The sequence below is a fragment of the Camelus dromedarius genome, chromosome 5 (assembly GCF_036321535.1).
Source record: "Camelus dromedarius isolate mCamDro1 chromosome 5, mCamDro1.pat, whole genome shotgun sequence".
Taxonomy (NCBI): Eukaryota; Metazoa; Chordata; class Mammalia; order Artiodactyla; family Camelidae; genus Camelus; species Camelus dromedarius.
In genome coordinates this window covers 66,812,688-66,836,183 of record NC_087440.1, presented here as the reverse complement: position 1 = coordinate 66,836,183, position 23,496 = coordinate 66,812,688, and the positions used below count along the sequence as shown (strand labels likewise).

At 46.5% G+C, this 23,496-nt stretch overlaps 1 protein-coding gene across 9 annotated transcripts in view; it reads left to right on the top strand.

Annotated features, from left to right (window-relative positions):
- The window catches only part of MAP3K9 (mitogen-activated protein kinase kinase kinase 9), a 90,997-nt gene that overhangs the window by 20,420 nt on the left and 47,081 nt on the right, over positions 1-23,496 (top strand). The gene's annotated exons all lie outside the window — the stretch shown is intronic.

Genomic DNA, 23,496 nt, shown 5'->3' with positions numbered 1-23,496 from the left:
AGGTAGTGATCTCATTTCCTTTGGTTGTACACCCGGAAGTGGGATTGCTGGGTCATATGGTAGTTCTGTGTTTTAATTTCTTGAGGAACCTCAATACTGTTTTCCACAGTGGCAGCACCAGTTTGCATTCCCACCAACAGTACCTGAGGGTTCCCTTTGCTCCATGTCCTCTCTGACCCTTGTTTCTTGTCTTCTTGATGACAGCCATTCTGACAGGTGAGGTCATAGCTCATTGTGGTTTTGATCTGCAGTTCCCTCATCATTTGTGATGTTAAATGCTTTTTCACGTACCTGTTGGCCATCTGTATGTCTTAACAAAAATTTCTGTTCGAGTCCTCTGCCCATTTTGTCATCATACTGAAAAACATTTCATTGCATGTTAAGCGGTCAATTCCTGGCTACCTGAGTTTAGGGGTGGGGATCCCAGGGGTGGATCAGTAATGATCTTTCTGCCATTGGCAGTTCTCCTCTCTCCTTGCCATAGGACACCTACCCGTTCTAATTATTTGGATTAAATTATTTGTCTGTCCCAAGTGCAAAGCAGCTGGTGACAAGGAGAGATAACCCATCAAGCCCCATGGATGGTAATGGAAAATCGACTTAAATTTTTTCCATGAAAGCTTCTCTCAGGTGATGTAAGATTATTAGTGTAATGTGACATTATCAGATTTTTTTTCATCAGCTTATTCATGTTGAAGCATTAAATGGCCCTTATTTGCCCTCTCCCCACCAGTATTCCTAGAGATGGGATGAAGAAGAATCATATTTCATATTTGCTGCTGTAGAATTTTGCTTGGAACTAAGGTATCTAAGGGACTCCAGGCAGAGGTGGTGGTGACCCATTTCCAGTAGAGGAAAACTGAGGCTCAGAGGTTTAATGCCTGGCCCAAGAATAGAGCTAGAGAAGGAGGCCCCTGAACCTGAATTCTGGGCCTTTGTGGGCAGAGCGTCCCCACATCTGGAGTTGCAGGGAGGGGATCCTTCACTGCTCCCACTCAGGAGTGTCTGACACCTCCAGACCTGAGGTTCTAGGATGCACAGGAGCTGAGAGCTGGTCTCTCATTCCCCCTTTCCCCGAGGCCCCCTCCAGAAGTGCAGCAGGAGCCTCAGCCCTCCTTCTGTAGCCTAAGCTTTGCTTCTTGTTGGTCCTGAACCCAAACTGTGCTTACACACAGCTGTGCCAAAAGTCAGGCCATAACAGAAGTTTCCACTTTCTCGGATTCTTGTTTTTGCCTGTGTTTGTGTTGTGGTCTTGTTTTTGGTTAAACAAAGGACATATATATAGATTTCAGATAAATTCACAGGCGCTGGTTTACAGAATTTTAATATTTCTAACCAGAAGAGTAATGTAAACATTCAAAAAGGGCTTGGACACAGTGGTTAGTGGCAGAGCCCTGCATGGATGTTCAGATGTCATGGCTCTTAGCTTGTGTCATCTGGGAGGTGAGCCGGCTTCCTTTGCAGCTGGGTTTGTAACTGGGTGGACCATGTCAAACCAGTGTGACAATTCCGTGTGCCATGGAGGACAGACCGCTAGGCGTGCTTTGTGGTACCTGCAAATATTTTTAGATTAATACTATGAAAGAGAAATTTGACTTGTATTTTTAGATTACTACTATGACAGAGAAATTCGTCTTTTCACCATTCATCCCTTAATGCTCTGGTTGGGATTGGTTGCGGGGATTGACGCTATTAGGAGTGAAGCTTCCCAGCTGTTCCCTTCTCCTGACTCACAGTGACAATCTGGACTCTGTTGCTCCCAGTACTCTTGAGCTTTTTGATGGGAGGAAAGGGGAGGGGACAAGGACTAGAATCCTGCACCTTTAGCCTGACAGACATTTTTTCCAAAAGAATTTTAAGCAGGAAATTTATGAAACTCTTTGTGTAAGGGCAATGAGTGGGAGAAAAAAGGATTTCAGAAGAGTTGCTGTGGGCCATGTGAACCCTCTGGTGCCTGACAAAATAAGGTAGGTCCACTTAAGTTTGATTTATGTCAGAATCTCCCCCCACCCCAGCCCAATGCCCCCCATGGAAAGCATCTCTGCCCTGTGATTCTAAGATGTGAGTCTGGCTTTATATGCATGGCTCTAGGTTGGATGGACCATGAATCTGTCCAATTTTAGGCTCTTCATAAGCTTTTTTGGTGCTTGATTTGATGTGTAGCATGTAGGGGGAGAGGCTGAGAATGGGTCACTGATAATGACTTCCAGAAAGAGTAATAATGTCCCTGCTCAGAAAGATGTTCTAAAGACCTGTCTTCACAGGGAGGTTCTCTGAGAACAGGAAATAATGCATTTGAGGGTTTTCCCAGGAGTTTCTGGGCATGCCCAATATGCTTACCTTCCCAGGTAGCAGGGAAGGAGGGAACAGACTGGCTTTCCTCTGCAAACTGAGGTTCACCACCTTGAGGATCTGTGTGGCCTTGGAGTTTGCCCAGCCATGGTAAGGTCCTCAACTCTATCACACGGAGAATAGGATTTGTAGAGTCTTCTTCAGAGGTAGGCTGGAAAGTGCAGGCCCAAACCTTGTCTCACCCACCCCAGTGGGCACGGAGGTGGAAGGAAGGGACTAGGAGAGGCGCCCACAGCATGGACAGAATGGCTGTGAGTCAGAGCAAAGCTCATCTCACCTGAAGAGATCCTGGAGGTTGGTCCCTCCCTACTCTTAGGCAGAGAGGTTGAGGAGTGAGTCACAGGAAACCTTAATCTGTGTTTCTTAGCTTTCCGGGATGATTAAGGACTTGTGGTTCAGCCTGGCAACTCCCATCATTTTGAGCCTTTGTGGTTGGGGCTTTCTCGTTTACAGGGCGATGGTACTGGGTATCCGTGCTGGGTTATGCTGCTTCCTCCTCCACCCACAAATCCTTTCTCCCCTTTGAGGTCCTGGGTGAAGTGCAGGTCACAGGGTCTGGAGTGTCTGCATCCTGCCTGGGTTATATGAGGTCCTTGTGAGAAACTGAGGTGCTGCTTTTGTAAAGATGCTGTAGGAAAGAGGACAGGTTGCTTTATCGTATGTGTATACAATACGTCTCTTCCACCACGTCCTCCCCACCCTCAGGAGCCATTGTACGTAAACACCCCCAAACAGCCAGAACAGTGGGGCATGGTATGGAAAAGTGTGCAAAGGGCACATGAGGCGGTGCCTGGAGGAGACAGAATTCTATGGAAGGGCTTGAGAGAGGAGTTGGGCCTTAAAGAGGGAGTGGGATTCAGGGGGAGTTGGTAATAGGGTGGCGGGTGGCAGTCATGACTTTCCAAGGAGAGGGCCTGCCCCGGCTCAGACAAGGCCAAGTGTTTGTCCATGCTGTGCCCCTGTTGCCTGGGTTCTTTAGGAAATTCCCAGACCTGGGCTGTTGAACAGGAAAGCCGCACTCCCAAGTAGCTGAGTCTTCCCTGTAGAAACAGCTCCTGCGTCTGCGTGGCCAGAGAGCAGAGTAGGGTCGAGTGTTAGGGCCTCTGAATCAGGCAGATCTGGCTTCGGCAAAGTCCTCACCCTGTGAACCCGTTTCCTCTCCTGTGAAGTGGGGGTGATCCTAGCAGTGACGCGTAGCACTGAAATTCACACTAAGTGAAATTATGCAGGTAAGCCCTTAGCACAGTGCCTGGCACAAAGTAAACACTCAGTAAAAGGGAGCTTTTCCTTTTCTTAAAATACTCTTTCCAAGAGCAGCTGCTGCTTTGGTAGCAGCAGATATGAGAGCAGACTCATGATATGTCACCAACTGCTTCCATTCCTGTTGTTTCTGAACAAACTACCCCAAACAGGGACCGTTTCGTTGTGTTTGTGGAGATCTGGGATCAGGAGTTGGAAAGGGCCCTGGAAGAATGGCTTGCTCCTGCTTCTCAGTGTCTGGAGCCTCAAGGGGAAAGATTTGAGGCTCTGGGTAAGGCCGCAGGTGAAGGCAGGAATCACCTGAAAGGCTTGTTCGTGTGCACGTCCGGTGCCTGGGCTGGGAGGTTGTGAGGGCTGGGGTGGCTGGCAGGGTTGCCCGTGTGTAACTCCTCCGTGGGCGAGGCTGCATCAGGGCTCTTGGCCTTCATACGTGGGGGCTCAAGGCTTCAGGCACAGGTGTTCCCGTGAGCAAGCTGCATCATCACTTCTGTTCTGCCTTCGAAGTCATGCAGTGTCACCTCCACTGCCTCCTAGCAGAGAAGTGAGTCTCAGGCCTGCCTGGATTCAGGGCAGGGGATGGAGACCCACCTTCCAGTGGGGGGAGCATCAGGGTCCCATTGAGGGAAGCACACAAGGTGGGAGAGGTTGTGCCATTTTGAAAATGCAGTTTGTCGTACCTGCCATGGGAACTCTGATGCAGAGGTGGGGGACACGAGGTTCCGGGGAGCCTATGGTGCAGCGGCTCCCATGTCTACATGCCAGCAAAGAAGAATGACCCTTTGTTGACAAAAATCATCAGTGGCCTCAAGGCGGACTCTTTCTTGATGATTTTTATCTAGTTTGGAGCTGGATGCTTCCGAGGCAGCTGTTCTCAGTCACTCTGAGCCAGGATGGTGGGGCTATTCAGGGCAGGCGGGGGTTGAAGATGTTCTTTAATAGGGCAAGTGGCCTCACAGGAGCCCTGCCACTAGCTTTCTGTCTCCCGCTGGTGCCATCTGTGTCTGGCCGAGCTCAGGGCTGGAGTCCCAGCTGTGTTATCCAGGCTTAATTTGTGCAAGATGGCAATGGCCATAGGTGCTCAGGTAGACGTCTTTTGAAGTGGCCATATTTTAGGATGTCAGCAAGAGCGAGGTGTCCTGCAAATACACACTGTGGGGTTTAACTGGGGAGGTGGCACCGGCTTTGCTGTTTTAACCACAGGAAGCATGGCTGTAACAAAACTTTTCCTCAGCAGTGTGACAGAGGTGGGAAGGGGCTACAGCATCCAAAGAAGAGCTGAAAGGGAAGATCTTGTGGAAAGCAGGGGCTGCTCAAGGGGTCATTGAAAAATAGCTTGGAATAGGCTGATGCATTGCAGTGCCTACCTGAGATCAGCCATTGTTAGTCTCTAAGTAGAGTAGTTCCCTACCACGTGCCCTTCTACCCTCCAGCCCCCAGAGCCAGCAGAAACCCACCCCCTTGCTGTTGAATCATGTGGCCGGCGCAGACATGGGCACATTACGGGGAAGGCTGGTGCTTTGAGCTGTTTCTCAAGTGCTAGTCCAGACGCATACATCTGATTTTTCCTTATTCCCCATGGCACATAGTCATGACACGGCCAGCCAGAGTTGGGAACAGCCTGGAGCCCTGGACACTCTTGGGGTTTGAGCCACAGCCTCTGTATCGCAGTGCTGTTGACTCTCCAGCCTGTCTCTACTGTGGTTGAGGCCCGGGTGCCTGCCTGAGGACTGCCTCTCCAGAGCAACACGCTGGCCAGCCCTGGGATGCTCATATCTCAGATCTGTCCCCTCTGGCCTCTTTCTTAGCCTGGGCTGTTCCCTGAACTCTCGGCTGCACGTCCTGGGCTGACACCCTGAAGCACGGGCACTGGCATCTGGGGCCTGTCTTTTGTGCCAGATCAGTGCAGGCCTGAGCTGCTCTGGCAAATAGTGTCTGGTCTCAGCACATCAGGGCAGTGGAACTACACATGGTCCACACAGCAGCAGTTTGTAACATGTGAGCTGGTGGCCGTAACTGGAAACAAAGGAACCGTGTTCCTAGATGGTGGCGGAGAGCCTGGAGGGGCACGGGAAGCTTCAGTCCTTGTTGGAAGGGAAGAGTGGGTGGGTGGATACTGGTGCAGAGGTGGAGGAAGGGGACCTCTAAAAGAAAAGCCCCCTGTACTCCCTGAATGCTTGTACCTATCCGTAGGATCGATGACATACAGGTTCCCAGCGCGAGCAAGTGAGTGATGCAAAGCCAGAGAGGTTTCCTAGGACTCAGCGGCCACTCCTTCTCCCCATGTAATTAATCACTCCGTCTCACCTCCCACCATCCCCACCCGCATCCCCAGTACCTTAGGCCTTTCTCACCACCTTCCCTGGACAGCTGTAATAGGTTACTTCTTGGGTCCTTCCTGCCAGTCTCTTGCTTCTTCAGCTCAGTGTGTCTCACTGTAACCATGGTGGTTTTGCCAAAATACACATCTGGTCACATCACTTCCCTCCTTAAAAACTGCCTATGACCCCAGGGTAGCTTCCAAGCTCCACTGTGGGGCCTGCAGTCGTGCAGTCCTGCCCTGCCCAGTGCTCTGGCTTTTCCTTTTTCCCCTCATGAAGGTTCCTATTTCTTGGATGCCCCAGGGTTTTCTCCCCTTTTGTCCTGGAATCACATTACTCCCCCTGCTGACAGTGGCCTTCTGATTCTTTCCCTTAGACTAAGCCCTGTCCCTTCTTTACAGCTCCAGGAGCAGACATCTATTTCATGATCTTCCTCCGAGGAGTTTCCTCCTTTCTACACCTCTTATTTCCAGTGTGGAGGACCACAGCATGTGCTCAAATGAGGTGGGGTAGAATCAGATTGTCAGGAAGGGCATGGCAGCTGAAGCCAGTCCTCCTGGCTTTGCCACTTCCTGGCTGTGTAACATCCAGGCAGATCCTCACTTGACTCAGCCATCACTGCTTCATCCATAAACAGATGAAAACACGACCCGTTCATGAGGGTTGGTTTGTTTGTTTATTTTATTAAAGTATAGTTGATTCACAGTGTTGTGTTCGTTTCTTGTATATAGCACGGTGATTCAGTCACACACACACACACACACACACACACACACACACACATTCTTATTCATTATAGGCTATTACAAGATACTGAATATAGTCCCCTGTGCTATGCAGCAGGACCTTGTTGTTTCATGAGGTTTTAAAATGAGATAGCACCTGTGTGATGAATGGCACAGAGATGAGAATGAGGGGGAATGCCATCCTGTTTTCCTTGATGGGATCACCCCTCCATCCCTCTCTTCCTCTCCCCTTTACCTGTCTAGATGTCTGCTGACTTTTTCCAATAACCAAAGCAGTTGGTATCTTTTTCTGATTAAGTCGTATGAGCTGCTTATATACCCTGGAGGTCAAGCCTTTGTCGGTTTCATTTGCAAAAATTTCCTCCTATTCTGTAGGTTGTCGTTTTGTTTTACTTATGGTTTCCTTTGCTGTGCAGAAGCTTGTAAGTTTAATTAGGTCCCATTTGTTTATTCTTGCTTTTATTTCTATTGCTTGCGTAGACTGCCCTAGGAGAACGTTTTTGAGATGTACGTCAGGTAATGTTTTGCCTATATTTTCTTCTAAGAGGTTTATCGTATCTTGTCTTATGTTTGTCTTTGATCCATTTGGAGTTTATTTTTGTGTATGGTGTAAGGGAGTGTTCTAGCTTCATTGATTTACATGCTGCTGTCCAGTTTTCCCAACACCATTTGCTGAAGAGACGGTCTCTATTCCATTGTATATTCTTGCCTCCTTTGTCGAAGATTAGTTGACCAGGTATCTTTTTCTGGCCCAAGTAAGTGGGGTTCTCAGGCAGGTGTGAGTGGGGAGGAGTCTTGATGTCTTAGAGTGACAGCCTGGATGAGCTCCTGGTTGTAGCTGTGACCCTGGATGTTGCTAGTGTTTGAGCGGCCTTAGCTGACCTCTCTTCCCTTTCCGCCCGTGCTGGTTGGTGCCTCCTTCCCGGAGAGGAGCGTGGACACTGCAGTTAGTCAGGGTCGGACCCTATGGTCTGAAGTCAAGCCCAGCATCTCAAGAGTCGACTTGCTGGGGCCTCTGACCCTCCAGTGAGGGGCTGCTCCATGGACGTCAGAACTCTACCCGGTGTCCCCTGACTACTTTGAATAGCACCAGGTTGGTCATATAGGGGGAGACTTTCTGACCCCTAGACTGTGAAGGAACAAGGAGAATCTTCCTCTCTGAAATAACCTTTCTGTCCATTTTTTAATGTGAAAAATGGTCCTTCCTGGGGTGAATGAGCAGTGAGTAATGCTTCAGTGTTGGTGGACAGTGGTTGGTGGATGGTGCAGCTCGGGTCCAGAGTTTCAGAGTTGGTACTTATTCTTTGTGTTTCTGAGACATGAGCCTTGGCCTTTCTTACCACTCTCTGGAGGGCCTTTCTGCTGGTCTGGAGATGAATCACTGGGTAGGGCACACATTATAGAAAAGGAGAAAGAGACGTGGATGGTGACTTGGTGGGTGGGGACAGGAACTGAACATTCCCCTGTGAAAGGAATGGTGAGATAGGCACCAGGCCAGCACCCCTGGAGAGGGCCTGGAGAGGGGTGGGAAGGTAGAGGTGGGTCAGCCAGGTGTGTTTCATAGTTCTTACAGCCTAGTCACTCAAAGGCTGACCAGAGAGGATTCTGTAAGTCCAAGTGGAGATCCTGGAGCAAGAACTTTTTTCGTTTGTTTGTTTAAATAAACTTTATTTATTTTATTAACTTTTTTGGTGAGGGGAGGTAGTTAGGTCTAATTTATTCTTAGAGGAGGCACTGGGGATTGAACCCAGGACCTCATGCATGCTAAGCATGCGCTCTACCACTTGAGCTATACCCTCCTTGCTGAGAACGTTTTGTTTTGGGCTCTGCTAAACAACCTATTGGGCCTGCCTGCTACTGCTCAGCACAAGATACACACAGTCTTGAGGATGAAGGTCCAGTGGTGATAGCAGAACTTCAAAATCTTAGGATTTCTCTGCTTTGTTAGTTCTTATTTTCACACTTTTGAACATTTAAGCGTTCTCTTCCCAGCTCTCCCACTGACCTCACCGACGGTTTGCCTAGATACACCATCTAGGGGGCTGCGACGTAAAGAAGATTGTGGTATTGAATTTGCAGGGTTCAGCCTGCATGGCCCAAAGCAAAACTCACAACTTCTCAAGTGGTGTCAGACCTGGTGCAGGAGGGTTCTGCCTGTCAACACCTTCCCCTCAACCCAGAGACAACTACTGTTAGCATTTACCTTTAGCAAAGCATCCCTCAGGAGATTTTCTATGTGATAGATAGATAGACAACATGTTCTTAACAAAAAGAAATATGATCAAACTATGTATTTTTGTAGACTAATATTTTATTATAATATAGTCACGTGTATTATTAAATTGCCTACCACATCTTTTCAATATATAATTTTAAAGTAACACATGTACAGAATCTAGTTTAAGAAGCCAAATTATATAAAAAATCATATAAAAAAACAAAGCTCCCCTGCTCTATCCTTTCTTACTCCCGAATCTTCCTCCTGGCTAGTGATCTTCTTGAGGGGAGGTACTGGTTTAATTTATATTTGAACACCCTGTACTTAGCACAATGCATATGGGCGCTCTATACATGTGGGCTTTTGGGGGGATGGATTTAAGTCAACACTTATTATAGAACATGACATTCTACTTAAAAAAAAAACAAAACAAAATCATGCAGCTGAAAGAAACACATTTCAAGTTGATTCATTTTATAGCAGCTTGGAGAGACCGTCCAAGTCTTTGGTTATATCAAATGGAGATTTTATTGCCTGAAATGTGGCTTTTGGTTTAAATTTTCAATTTTAATGTGTCTATTTCTGTTTCACTATAAAGAGATTTTGTAGTAGTGGAACTGAACTTTGTATTAGTTAGATTAACAATGAGAAACAGACACCCAGAATAACTGGCTGAAAGAAGTCTGTTTCTTTTGTATGTAAAAGCCTGATGGGAGACAGTCCAAGGTTGGCATGGCATCTCTGCTCCATGAGCCCTGCCCTGCTTCCCGTGCACAGCTCTGCCAGCTTTTGGGTGTGATCTTCTCCTCTTGGCCCAAGATGGTAGCTAGATCTCCAGCCATCACATTCATGTTCTAGGCAGCACAGTGTAGGAAGGGATGAAGAAGGGCCAAAGACCCTGAGCTGACATCTTTTAAGGCAGGTTACAGAAGGCAGCCCCATGATGTTTTCTTGTCACCTGGCTGTTCCTTGGGACAATGAGCCTGAGAAATGTGGTTAATGTTGTCCGTGGCCAGGTGCCCATTTGAAAGGGAAGGTACTGTTACTGTGGGAGGAGGGGAGAGCGACCACTGAAGGGTGACTCGGCAGTCTGGGTCACAGATTTTAGGCTCTTTTCCCCTCATTAATCCCTTGTTAGTCCTTTTGTGACACGTTGCCAGGATTGCTAATGCAGCGATTCGTTTCTGCTGTGTTTTCAGTTTGTTTTCTGGTTCTCACAAATGCTGCTGGCTCTGTCCTTCTCTGTTAACCCTTCCTTGGAGATGCTCTCCCATCTGCTCCTCTGGGGTTGGAGGCCTTGGGACACCTGCTTGGATGTGAGATGATGGCAGACAGGTCAGTCCTTTCCTCCGGGGCAGTAACCTGCTGCCTTCTGCACAACGGGCTTCCCGTGGTGGCACTGAGCTCAGCAGTTCCCAGGGGTGGGCCGCAGACCCCTGGGGAGGGGGCTACTGCTAGATGTCTTTGAATCTAAATGCATTGAAGAAAGTGTAAATATTCATATCTTGGTTTTTCACATGTGCGTAGGTGCCATTGTGTTAATAAAATACAAATTCATTTAAAAGCATCTTTCGTTGGGGGTGTTTAATGCAGCAGGGTGGTTTGGAGCCCTCATTGTGACTTTATTCAGACCTGGGTTATGTCCTGACTCTGCTTCTTTTTGCCTGTGGGCCAGCCTCTCTGAATTTCACTCTCTGCATCTGATGTGCCTTCCAGAACTCTGAGAGAATGAAATAAGATTATGGACGTAAATCACTTAGCTCGGCGCACAGCCCACTCTAACCTAAGGCCCCCGTTACACATTAGCTCTGGTTACTGTTTTCTTCTTAATCAGCACACACTAAAAGCACATCTACCATCATCACAATTTTTTTTTAAGCTGAAAGACATGTTTGAAAAGATTAGGAATCATTGCTTTAGATTCTTTGGTGAATCCAATATAGCCAGCCCTCAAACAGGTGTTTGGGGACCACTGCCTTGACTGACTTAATCAGAAACCCTTACAAATGGTTTATATTCATTCATTTATCCAAGACAAACATTTACTGAGCACCTACTGGACCTCTTCAGGGTGCAGGCATGGAAAGGGAGGCCATTACAGCTCAGCTTTGCGCTGGCTCAGGGTCACAGGGAAAGGTCACTCATCGTGCTGAGCGTTCTCTGGCTCTGCCAGGAGTGCATCACACACATCCGTTCACTTTGGTTTCCTCTCCTGTACCAAGAGGGGGTGGATCCTAAGTCCTCCAGGACCCAGTTCTCTCTCCCTTTCTGTAGTTCTTCCGACAGGGATTTCTGGCTGCCTGTGCCCGAATGTTTGTCAGGAAGCACGGTTTTGTTTGCTAGTTGTGCCAGTGAACTTGCTGCAGCTCTGCTGACAGTGCTGAACCCGGCTGGGGCCGTCGCTGCTGCCAGCACCTCTCTGCCGTCTCCAGGCAGCACCACACCTCTACTGAGGTGGAGAGTCAAGCAGTCTAGGTGGTGAATCATTTGCCTCAATAAGCAAGTCTGTCTGGCCTCTCTTGGCCACCCTGGGAGGGACAGAGTGGGCTGAGGGCCAGGGGACAGGAGAAGCTGGGGTTTTGATGCGGGCTGTGCCCTCACTGCGTGGTAGTGGTCCATGAGCGATGCTTTTCTGCGTGACTCGTGCTGATTCAGCACCGTGGGGGCCTGCTGTGTGGTCGTGGTTGGCCCGTTGGTGCTCTGGGCTGCTGGGTGGGGCTGGGGCCTGAGATGGGCTTCCTTCCTCCACTGGAGACAATGCGCTGCAGGAAGCAAATGTCTCCAGTGCTGACTCAGGCGCCCCAAGGTCTGGCTGTGTCTGATGAATGGAGCTTTTCTCTGGGGTAGAATTATCTGGCCTAACTCCTCTTTGCCCTTGAGTGTAGCTGTTCTTCAGTTCAGATGGGTGGTGGAGCTTGGCTGGCCCCAGGAAAGACCAACACTGCTTTCAGGGAATTACGGATTCTGAGAATGTCAGAGGTGCGAGCCGGGGGCCTGATGAACATCACACAGCGAGCGCTGAAGCCAGCACCCAGACATTCTGGGTCTTCGTCGGTAGCTTTTCCCTTTCTGCCTTGCTGCAGCTCAGAGACTGTTCCTGTTCAGGTGGGAGAGGATGCTGTGGCACACATCCAGTGGTTGAACTCTGAGTTTTCAGGGGCAAGCAGGAGAACAGGTTTTGCATGTTGGGAGAGATGGAAGAACCAAGCCAGGGAAAGCTGGAAGCCCCTGCAGGATACCTGTGGTTGCAGACTATACCAGTTGCCTTCTTCCTCCCCCAAGAAACAAACAAAACCAAAGGCAGGATCTGGGCTAGGATGGCAGATTGAACACATACAATGACTACACCTGCTTGTGCTCTCCCTGCAAACCCAGCTAAAACAACAGGAACTCACACAGCCAGCAGAACAGGAGACAGCAGCAGAGTTTGGGAAGCTAGAAGACAGGTGGATGAGCCATTAACTGACTTTGGACATTTGAGAAAGATGATTTTAAGCTGACAGTGGGGAAAGCAAAGAACCAATCAATTTATATCACAGATTCCTTTAAAGTCTAGGAACTGGCAGCACCAGGTACCTCTGGGACTGGAGTGAATGAAGGGCGGGTAAAATGAAAAGGTCAAGGAGCAGTTATGTGAAATGCATTCCTCCTCCACTCCAGAGGAAATAACTGCCTTTCCTTTTGGAAGGGAAAACAGTTCCTGGACTGGGGGACACCAAGAACAGGGAATGGGTATGGGGACTTTATTTTTAAAACGGAGGCATGAAAGATCTGTTCACATGCTGAAACCTGTACTCTGAGACCACGGCAGCCCTTCCCCTACTTGATTCCCAGCACACGGGCAGCCAGACCTTTGTGCTCCTACAGTTTTGAAGAGTCCTGTTCCCTGGGATTGACCAGCTCAAGAGGATGACCTCAGACATTCTTGTCTAGGCTTACCTGGCTCTCCCTCTTATGTGTTTAGAGGTTCTTGTCAGCTTTTGATCCCTCACTCCTAACCCCAGCCCCGGACTTATTATTATGGAAAACATACACACCAGGAAGGAGGGATGGCCTAATGAACCCCCAGTACTCACCCAGTTTCCACAGTGACCAGCTCATGGTTCATCTTGTTGCTTCTGTCACCCCACTCATTTCCCACCCTTGGCTCTCTTGAAGGAAATTTGCAATTTTTTTTTTTTTTTGGTAAATATTTTAGTATGTTCCTTTAAAAGATAGGACTTCCTTTTTAAAAAATAAGCACAATTTGGTTCTTAATCATGAAGTCAAGCATTACTTTAACTTGGAGCAAAAGTGCATTAGAGACCAAAGCACAAATAAAAAAAGCAGCTGGGGCAACAAAGAAATTTAAGAAGAACCATTAGTAATACACTCAGGTAAAAGAAAGGATATTGTACCTGTATTACAAAAACAGCTGTTCCACCACTATGTTTGCGCCTGCCATTCAATTAAAAAAAATTCATTGAATGATAAAGAGCTCTCTTAGAAATTAAAATGGTGTTAGGGAAATGAGAAGCCCAGTAGAAGGGTTAGAAGACAAAGTGACGACATCTCAGAAAGAAGATAAAAATGAAACAAAGATGAAAAAGGAGAGGAGAAAAGATACAATTGGAGGACCAGTAAAGACAGCCTAATACCTGAATGATAGAGGTTCTGGAGAGAGAGAAAACAGAGAAGCATGGGGGAGGAAATTAACAGTAACATACTTCAAGAAAATTCCCTACGACTGAAGAACATGAGTGTTCAGATTTGAAAATCCTCACTAAGTTTCCACCCAAGGCACATCCCTCTGATATTTCAGAACACGGGATTAAGAAGAGACTAAAAATTTCCCGAAAGAAAAAGACACCCCACACACAGAGCATCCGGAAGCAAGATGGTTTGGGGCTTCTTAACGACAATGCTGGAAGCAGGAAATTTACAGATGATACCGTCAAAATGATGAAGGAAAATCTCCAGTCATTTTTATGCCAAGTATGGGGATGGAAAGTAGACATTTTCTAACAACACAAAAAGTACCTTCCATGCATTCTTTCTAAGGAGCTGCTGGAAAACGTGTATCACCGAAGTAAGAGGAGAAAGCCGCAAAGAGAGAAAGTGGGGTACAGGACACAGGAGGTGGGTGAGGGGAGGCCCCGGAGGAGTGTGAGAGGAGCCCCCAGGAGAGCAGCCAAGCATCGGACATCGAGGGTAGGCAGTTTAGATCCAGTAGTGTACCTCAGCGCTGTCATCACCAGCTCACCTACTGCCCCGGGGTTCCATCTGTTTAACCTGGTGAATGACTAGCAGGGGGAGCCTGGTCAGGATTCTTATCTGTACTCGGCTGTCTTGCTCATATGCTGTTGCAGCTCCTTGTGCTGTTGACCAGATAGACAGAATTGGTTTTTTTTTTTTTTTTTGCCAACCCTGAGGACCAGAGGTAGGTCAAGGTGAATTTAGAAACAGAAAATATAGGGAGCCCACCCCCCAACCAATATCCTGACGGATGTCCAGTATCTGCGCCTCTCCCCCCAGTTCCCCGCTGCCAGATGTCTCCGCTGTGTCACCTGTCCAGTTTTTCAAGCACTCCTATATGATCTTGCTTACTGACTTTCCTAGAAAGGCCCCTTGTCAGCCCTCTGGGGCTATGACCAGACACTGTGTTTAGCTCATTTCCTTGAAAGGCTTCACCTAGAAAAGGCATTTTTTTTTACTGTTACACAGTATTATGGGCAGAATTATGTCCTCTAAAAATGATACGTTGAAGTTCTAACGTGTGACTGTGACCTTATTTGGAAATAGGGTCTTTGTATTCAAGTGAAGATGAGGTCCTGTGGGATGAGGACTGATCCTCATTCAATGACAGGTGTCTTTATTAGAAGAGGGAAATTTGGGTACAGACACACAGTGGTGGGAATGCCATGGGAAGACGAGAGACAGACACACAGGGCAGATGACCAGTGAAGAGACTAGAGTTATGCTGCCCTGAGCCAGGGAACAACCATCAGGAGCTGGAAGAGGCAAGGGAGGACTCTTCCTTACAGCCTTTGGAGGTAGCATGACCATGGCCGACAGCTTGATTTTGGGCTCAAATTCTTGCCTTCAGATCTGGGAAACAGTAAGTATCTGTTGTTTTAAGCCACCACATTTGTGTTAATTTGTTACACAGCTACACTTGTGCTTGTCACCCACTTTTTCAAAACTAAACGATATCTTGCTTTAGGGATGTCTACACAGGTGGTAAAGTTACAAAGTGAAGTAAAGGGATGAATAACAGCAGTCAAGATTGTGAGACGCCTGGGGAGAGGGCAAGGGATGTGATGGGGAGGGGCGCATAGAGCTTCTAAGGGACTGAGGGGGGTCACATGGGTTTCATCTTTTTTTTTGTTTTTAATCAGACATGCGTTTTAAACACTCTTGTGTGTGTATATATACTTGACAGTAAACTTTAAAAAAAAAGACTAAATCTAGCAAAACACAGCCCACAAAACACAGCCCTCAGAACAGAATTAGACCTGTTGCTTGATCTGGGAGAGATGATGTGGAATCATTTGGACCAAATGAAGGCCTGGGGATGTGGAAGCCTGGGCACCAACGTGATTTGGCAAATCAGAGCCCCTTGTGCTAATGGAGATGAATAGTAAATAAGAAATCTCAAGATGATAAATCATCAAGCAAAGCTAAATTTACCACTAGGACACCTGGCAGAGCCTCCTTGGTTATGCCAAGCCTGGCCTCCAGCAGAATGACACTCAGTCAGACTCACGAAGCCCTTTGTGGCCATCCTGGCCTGACTCATTTCTCCCTCTGCTGACCTTGCAGTGGATGGCCGTGAGGTCCTTTTAGGTGGTCCATGTTAAATAACACTGAATCCCACAGGAAGTCATTCAACCCCCCTGCACTCATGGAGCACCAAGATTCACTTTGGTGCTACTCTGCCTGTCTTCCTCCCTAGCACTTCCAGTCTTTTCTTTCCAGCAGAGGCGGCAAGCCTTAGACTCAGAACTTTGACTAGTAGCAGGATCTCCTGAAGTTGAATACACCTTTATTTTTGTTTTTGTTCCATTTATTTGTGTAGGTGACCTAATATTAGGAGAATATTTGTTTTTTCCATTTATAAGAATGACATAAAATTTCTTCTTGTAATTTTTTAAAAGTCAATTTAAAGAAAAATATGAAGGGGGAGGGTATAGCTCAGTGGGAGAGTGTGTGCTTAGGCATACACAGGGTCCTGAGTTCAATCCCCAGTCCCTCCATTAAAATAAATAAACCTAATTACCTTCCCCCAAAATAAATAAAGAAAAAATTAAGTAAATGATATATAGGTGGTGTCCTGATCTAGAAATAGTGTGATGGGGTTACTGGGGTTTGGAAAAATGATTATCTTACTGTTGGCGTAAAACATGGGCCCTTAACTGACCTGACACTCAGTTTTGTTGTGTATCTTTCCATGTAGCATGTAGAGGGCCCTTAAGGGCAGAATCTCTAGCTTGTGTTCCCCCTGCCCCTCCTGACACCAGCAGGCTATGTTGGTCACTAGTAATCCTGGCTAAAGTTTTCCTCTTTGTCCAGTCTCATTGTCTTGTCTGGTACCCACCCAGCTCCCCTTAGTGCCTCAAGAGTGCATAACGTTGGAGGGATGCCCCCTGACCCCCGGCAACAATAGGATGGGGAAGTGGATAGTCTGAGAAGATGCACAGATATGCCTTCAGTGAAATAAGTGACCGGTGACGGGTCAGTTCTTTCAGAGAGCCTGGTCCTCTGCTCGAATCCTGGAGGAAAATGATGAGACACATACATGCAGCACTTGAGAATGATTTAAAGAAACACATCACGTTAGACTGTGTGGTACCAGTTTTGGGTGCTGAAGGAATTCGTCACAAGAATGGAGAGCAGTGAAGACTAGTTAATTATTGACAGTTTTAGGGATCCGGTGCTGAGCCTTACAGACGTATAGGATTCCTTTCTGGGTTCCTTTCTGTCTTCTGGGTGGCACAGTGTGCCAAGAGAGGGCTGGCTTTGGAGCTCATCTCCATCCCTCACTAACTGAGCGATGGACTTAACCTTTCTGTGTCTGCTTCAGCCTGGGTGAAATGGGAAAATAATTATGCCTGCTTCATAGGGTTGATTTAAAGATTAATTAACTAAGGTGATATATGTGAAGCCCTTTATCTACATCATGTAAAGAGCATCACGCCACTTGAGGCAGGTACCTTAGAGATATTGCGGGTTTGGTTCCAGACCACTGCAATCAAGTGAGTATCCCAGGAAAGCAAGTCACATGAGTTTGTTTGTTTCCTAGTACATATAAAAGTTATGTATTCACTACATCGTAGTCTACTGAGTGTGCCATAGCGTTGCATTTTAAAAAACAATGTATCTTAATTTAAATATTCTTTATGGATTAAAAAAAAAGCTAACCATCATCTGAGCCTTCAGTGAATTGTAATATTTTTGCTGGTGGAGGGTTTTGCGTCAGTGTTGATGGTTGCTGACTGATCAGGGTGGCGGTTGCTGAAAGTTGGGGTGACTGTGGCAATTTCTCAGAATAAGACAACCATGAAGTTTGCCACATCAATTGATGTTTCTTTTCACAGACGATTTGTCTGTAGCATGCAGTGCTTTTTGGTAGCATTTTACCCACAGTAGAACTCCTTTGAAATTGGAATCAGTCCTATCAAACCCTCCAGCTGCTTTATCAACTGAGTTTATGTAACATTCTGAATCTTTTGTCATTTCAACAGTCTTTGCCAGGAGTAGATTCCGTCTCCAGAAACCACTTTCTTTGCTCATCCATTAAGAAGCAACTCTTCATTTGCTAAAGTCGTGTCATGAGACCACAGCAGTCTACCCATGTCCTTAGGCTCCACTTCTAATTCTAGTTGCTGTTTCCACCACATCTGTAGTTGCCTCCTCCATTCAAGTCTTGAACTGTCTAAAGTCATCCATGAGGATCGGAGCCAACTTCTTTTAGACTCCTGTTAACATTGATATTTTGAACATTGTGGATGTTCTTAATGGCATCTGGAATGGTGAAGCCTTTCCAGAAGGTTTTTAATTGACTCTGCTCAGATTCATCAGAGAAATCACTATCTATGGTAGCTACAGCCTTAAGAAATGTATTTCTTAAATAGTAAGACTTGAAAGTTGAAGCTGCTCCTTGGTCTGCAGAATGGATGTTATGTTATAAACATGAAAACAACATTCATCTCATTGCACATCTCCATCAGAGCTCTTGGGTGACCAGGTACATTGTCAATGAGCAGTAATATTTTGAAAGCAATCTTTTTTCTGAGCAGTAGATCTCAACAGTGGGTTTTAAATATTCAGTAAACCATGTTATAAACAGATGTGTTGTCATCCAGGCTTTCTATATATGTATATATTATATATTATATATAATATATATATATATATTTATATATATATATATAATATATATATTCTGTTTAGAGAGCACAGGCAGAGTAGCTTTAGCATTATTCCTAAGGGCCCTAGGATTTTGGTGGTGGTAAATGAGCACTGGCTTCAACTTCAAGTCACCAGCTGCATTAGCCCGTAACGAAGGAATTAGCCTGCCTTTTGAAGCTTTAAAATGAGGCATTGACTTCTCTCTAGCTACGAAAGTCCTAGGTGGCATCTTCTTCCAATAGAAGGCATCTTCTTCCAATAGAAGGCTGTTTCATCTATACTGAAAATCTGTTTACTGTAGCCCTTTCATGAATGATCTTAGCCAGACCTTCTGGATAACTTGCAGCTTCTACATCAAAACTTGCTAGCTCACCTTGCACTTTTATGTGATGGAGATGACTTCTTTCCTTAAACCTCATGAACCAACCACTGCTTGCTTCAGAGTGTTTTTCTGCAGCTCCCTCACCTCTCTCAGCCTTCATAGATTTGAAGAGTAGGGCCTCGCTCTGGATTAGGCTTTGGCTTAAGGGAATGTTGTGGCTGTTTGATCTTCTATCCAGAGCACTGAAACTCTCCATATCAGCAGTAAGGCTGTTTTGCCTTATTGTTTGTGTGTTCACTGGAGGAGCACTTTTAATTTCCTTCAAGAACTTTTCCTTTGCGTTCACAACTTGGCTAACTGGTACAAAAGGCCTAGCTTTTGGCCTGTCTCTGCTTTTGACATGCCTTCCTCACTAAGATGGATCATTTCTAGCTTTTGATTTAAAGTGAGAGAATTTCGCTCGAACACTTAGAGGCCATTTTAAGGTTATTAATTGGCCTAATTCCAATATTGCTGTGTCTCGGGATAGGGAAGCCCAAGGAGAAGGAGAGAGAACAGGTCAGCAGAGCAGTCAGAACACACACGTTTACCAGTTGAGTTCACCGTCTTACATGGGCATGGTTTGTGGCCCCCCAAAACAACTATGACAGTAACATCAAGGATCGCTGATCACAGATCACCATAACAAACATAATAATAATGAAAAAGAGAATTACCAGATGTGACACAGAGACAGGAAGTGAGCAAACGCTGTTAGAAAAATAGCACCAATAGACTTGCTCAATACGAGGTTGCCACAAACCTTCAATTTGTATTAAAAAAAAAAAGCAATATATGCAAAACATAATAAAGTGAAGTGTGATGAAACGAGGTATGCCTGCATGTAGTGAGTGATCAGTAATGGGCAGCTTTCATTATTAATTAATCAACCATTCTATTTATTTACACAGTAAAAATTTACTACATGGTTATTATATGTCAGGGACTGCCAGGGTTCTCAAGAGCCCCATGGTTTCCATTTACGTACAAGATACTTAATCATAATAGTAGTAATGACAGCTGTAATGTCCTGAGTGCCCGTCTGTGTGTCAGGCACTGTGCTGGGTGCTTCATTATTGGATCACCTTTCAATTTTATCCCCATTTTATAGAAACGGGAATAGAGATGCAGAGTTTATGAAACTTGCCCAGGCTCACATGGAAAATGTCCTGCCTGGGATTTATAGATAGTCTGCCCTTTTTTTTCCCTGTTCCTTACTGACTTTTGTTATATCCCAGACTGAACTTGGCTTCCTTGAATGGGCTTTGTCTCTTAACTTCTCCATCAGGGGCACCACCATTCTACTTGTCACCCATGTCTGAAAGGCAGGAGATATCTTCCTTCTCCACTGAAGCCCCTATATCTGGTTAATCATTAGCTTTTTAGTTCAAATGCATCTTTTCCTCTCTGTTCTTCTTATCCTGTCAAGGCCCCCCTTGACTTGGGTTTGTTATTTTTCAGCATTTGTTCCACTCCTCACCCCCACATGAGAGGGGAGGTCTACACAGTACACTTTCATAGACTTCCCCAGATTTTGATACAACATCCTTAAGTTTTCTAAGAAGGAAATCATCATAGTTTGTTATCACTGCAGTTCTTTGTTAGTGGTAGAAGCTTAGAATGGGTTCACGGCAGTGGGTACAGATAAGCAAGCTACTGTGAATATAACCTTTCTCTCCTACCTTGGAGAACATGTCTGGAAAGAACTGTGCTCCATTCTGTTTTAAAAAGTAAAGCCTTCCCCTTTAACAAACAGGGCAAATTGGATATCCACATGCAAAAGAATAATGTTGGGCCCCTGTCTCGTATTTTGATATACAAAATTTAAGAATGGAAAATGACTTAAATATAAGAGCTGAAACCATAATACTCTTAGAAGAAAACAGAGGCAAATCATCATGAACTTGGATTTGGCAGTTCTTTGAAATTACATCAAAAGTGTGAGCAACAAAAGGAAAAATAAAGTGGACTTCATCTAAATTAGAAACTTTTGTGCATCAAAGGCCATTATTGAGTAAGTAAAAAGACAGTCTACAGAAAGGGGAAAATATTTGCAAATCACATATTTGAAAGAACTCATAACTCGGCAGCAAAATGATGACAGACATACTCCAGAGATTCATACAAAGACCAACAAACAAGTGAAAAGATGCTCAACTCTATAGTCTTTAGGGAAATGCAAATCAAGTCTACAGGAAGATACCACTTCACATCTACTAAAATGTCTATAAGAAGAAGAAAAAAAGAAGAAAAAGGAAAATAAGTATGGTGAGGTTATGGAGAAATTGGAATGTAAAGCTGTTCAGCTGCTGTGGAAAATAGTTTGGTGATTCCTCAAAAATTTCAACGTAGAATTACCGTATAACCTAGTAATTCCACTCCCAGGTTGTACATCCTAGGGAACTGAAAACAGGTACTCAAACAGATGTATGTGCACACGTGTTCACAGCAGCAGATGCACGATAACCAACGGGTGGAAACAACTCAAATGTCTGTCAGTGGATAGAGGGGAAAATACATTGTGGTATATACATACCATGGACTATCATTCAGTCTCAAAAAGGAATAGAGTACTGGTATGAGCGACAGTGTGGATGAACCTTGGAATCACTGTGCGGAGTGAAATAACCAGATGTGACACATACTGTATGATTCCATTTACATGAAATACCCAGAACAGGTAAATCGGTAGAGATAGAAAGCCAACTGGTGGTTGCCAGAGGCTGGAAAGAGGGGGAGGACGGGGAATAATTGCTTAATGGATGTGGCGTTTCCTTTTGAGGGGTGATGAAGATGTTTTGGCACTAGATAGAGGTGGTGGTTGTACAACACTGTGAGTGCTATGTGCTGTTGATTTGTTCACTTCAAAATGGTTCATTCTGTGTTATGTGAATTTCATCTCAATTGAAAAATTCTGAAAAAATTTGTTGCTTCACTTGTTAATAGTAATACATCCTTGGGAGATACCCAGGGTACCAGTATTTCAGGACACTGTTCTTGAGACTCATTGCCTGTAGCCGTCTGCCAGGATGACTAGCTGCCAGGATTACACCCTCTCCTCTTTGCTCAGGGCAGGACCCCTAGGCCAGGGATTTCTAACTCAGAAACCCTCAGGGGCCCAGCCTGTTGGAATAAGATCAGCTGGTTGCCAGGCAGCAGGGAGTAGTGGAGATTGGGTAGAACTGGGCTGGACCTGCCCTGTCTAAAGGCATTCCAATTTAGACAGACTGCCCTGGGCTGATTCTTGCCCCACCTCCATCTTTCTGCCATCCCTCTTAAGCCCTGACAGACTAATGTATTTTAAAGATCATCTTCATCCTGCCATTCTACTTCTAAATACCAGTTTCCTCTAAGAGAAACTTCTCTGCCTTCCCTTCCCAGCAGAGACTCTGAGAAGGCTCGGCTGGATGCATACAGCAACGTGAGAGTGCTGTCCTCTTCCTGCTGCACCCTGTCCCAGCCACCTGCAGGTCTGGGGTGACGGGGCTGAACCCCACTGGAGGTGTAAGGGGAAGGGCTCCCTCTGAATCTCCCGTTTAAGGGCGGCATGGTTGCCGCGGCTGCAGAGGGAATGGGGGGTTCCTGTGGCGCCACTTCCCCGGCAGTCTGAGTGCGTCTTAGTCTGTTCTCTGCCCGCAGTGGAGGGGAGAGAGACGCAGAAGTATCTGGAAAGATTTTTGTTATTAGATGAGATGTAGAAAGTTGGGTTTTTTGGTTTTTTGGTTTTTAATCTGCCCAAACATTCAGAGGCCTGGGCCCATTCAGAGGGGTGTTGGCGGAGTGGGGAGAGGGTGTGGAGGAAGCAGGCTTAGTCCACTGGATCTGGGGAGCAGCTGGCACTTTTCTGCTTCCAGCCCTGTAGTTGCTTGCAGTCCCTCTTTATGCTGGCTTTTTGGGAAGCACGTAGGACAGAGAGGTCTGTGGCCCAGGTCCTTTCGTTATGTAACAGTTTAGGGGATATTTGCTGGGGCGGGGTCTGGGGGCAGGAGGAGAGTACAGTTGTGTGACTTGAGGGACCTGCCTTAGGCTCTTGCCCTAAAATCCGCCTCCCCACTCCCGCTCTCCCCATTTAGACCTACACAGCGGAGAGAACCTTCCTCCCTTCCCTGAAATCCTGTGTCCATAGCTGTGAATCTCAGGTGGCTCAGTGTCTGGCCCACGAGCGGATGTGCCGGCACAGGGCCTTTGGAACCGTCTGACTTGTGAGCACGGAGGCTTGGTTCCCATGTGTCCTGGGAGCTTGCTTGCTGCCCACTCTGGCAGAGTTCCTGGGCTTAGCTTACAGCACTGTAGTCAGTGAGCATTTCTGCGCTTTTGAGGGAGACTGGCTCCCACCAGGGCACCCTTATTGCTGGAACCGTCATGTGGGCGAGGTGGCTGCCTCACCTGCTGTCCTGGGAGAGCCAGGATGGCTCCCACACTGCAGAGCTTCGGCGCTGGAACGTAGGGTTCAGGGCCCAGAGTGAGAAGAGTTTGGTGTGCTGCTTCCTCCTTCCCGGGTCATGTTCACAGAACATGGTGTGAGCACCTACGTGCATGTGCCCTGTGACCTCCCAGCCTGTCAGCCATTCTCAACAGGTGGCAGCGAGTTCCTGGATTAAGGGGAAATCTCTGTGCCCCAAAGACATGCTTTCTTGGAACTTTAAATAAAGTAACTTGGAGAGGTTCATGGAAACTGTCCAGACACTGCCAACAGACACAGGCATAGTTGGTGCAAGTCCAGCATGCACCTCCATTCTCTGCGGTCTGAGCGGTTAGAGCCCAGGGGTGCCTGGAAGACAGGAAGCCCCAGCAGCCGCTCCTCAGAAGAGTCAGCTGTGATGCCACAGCTCTTCCTGCGCAGGGTGCGAG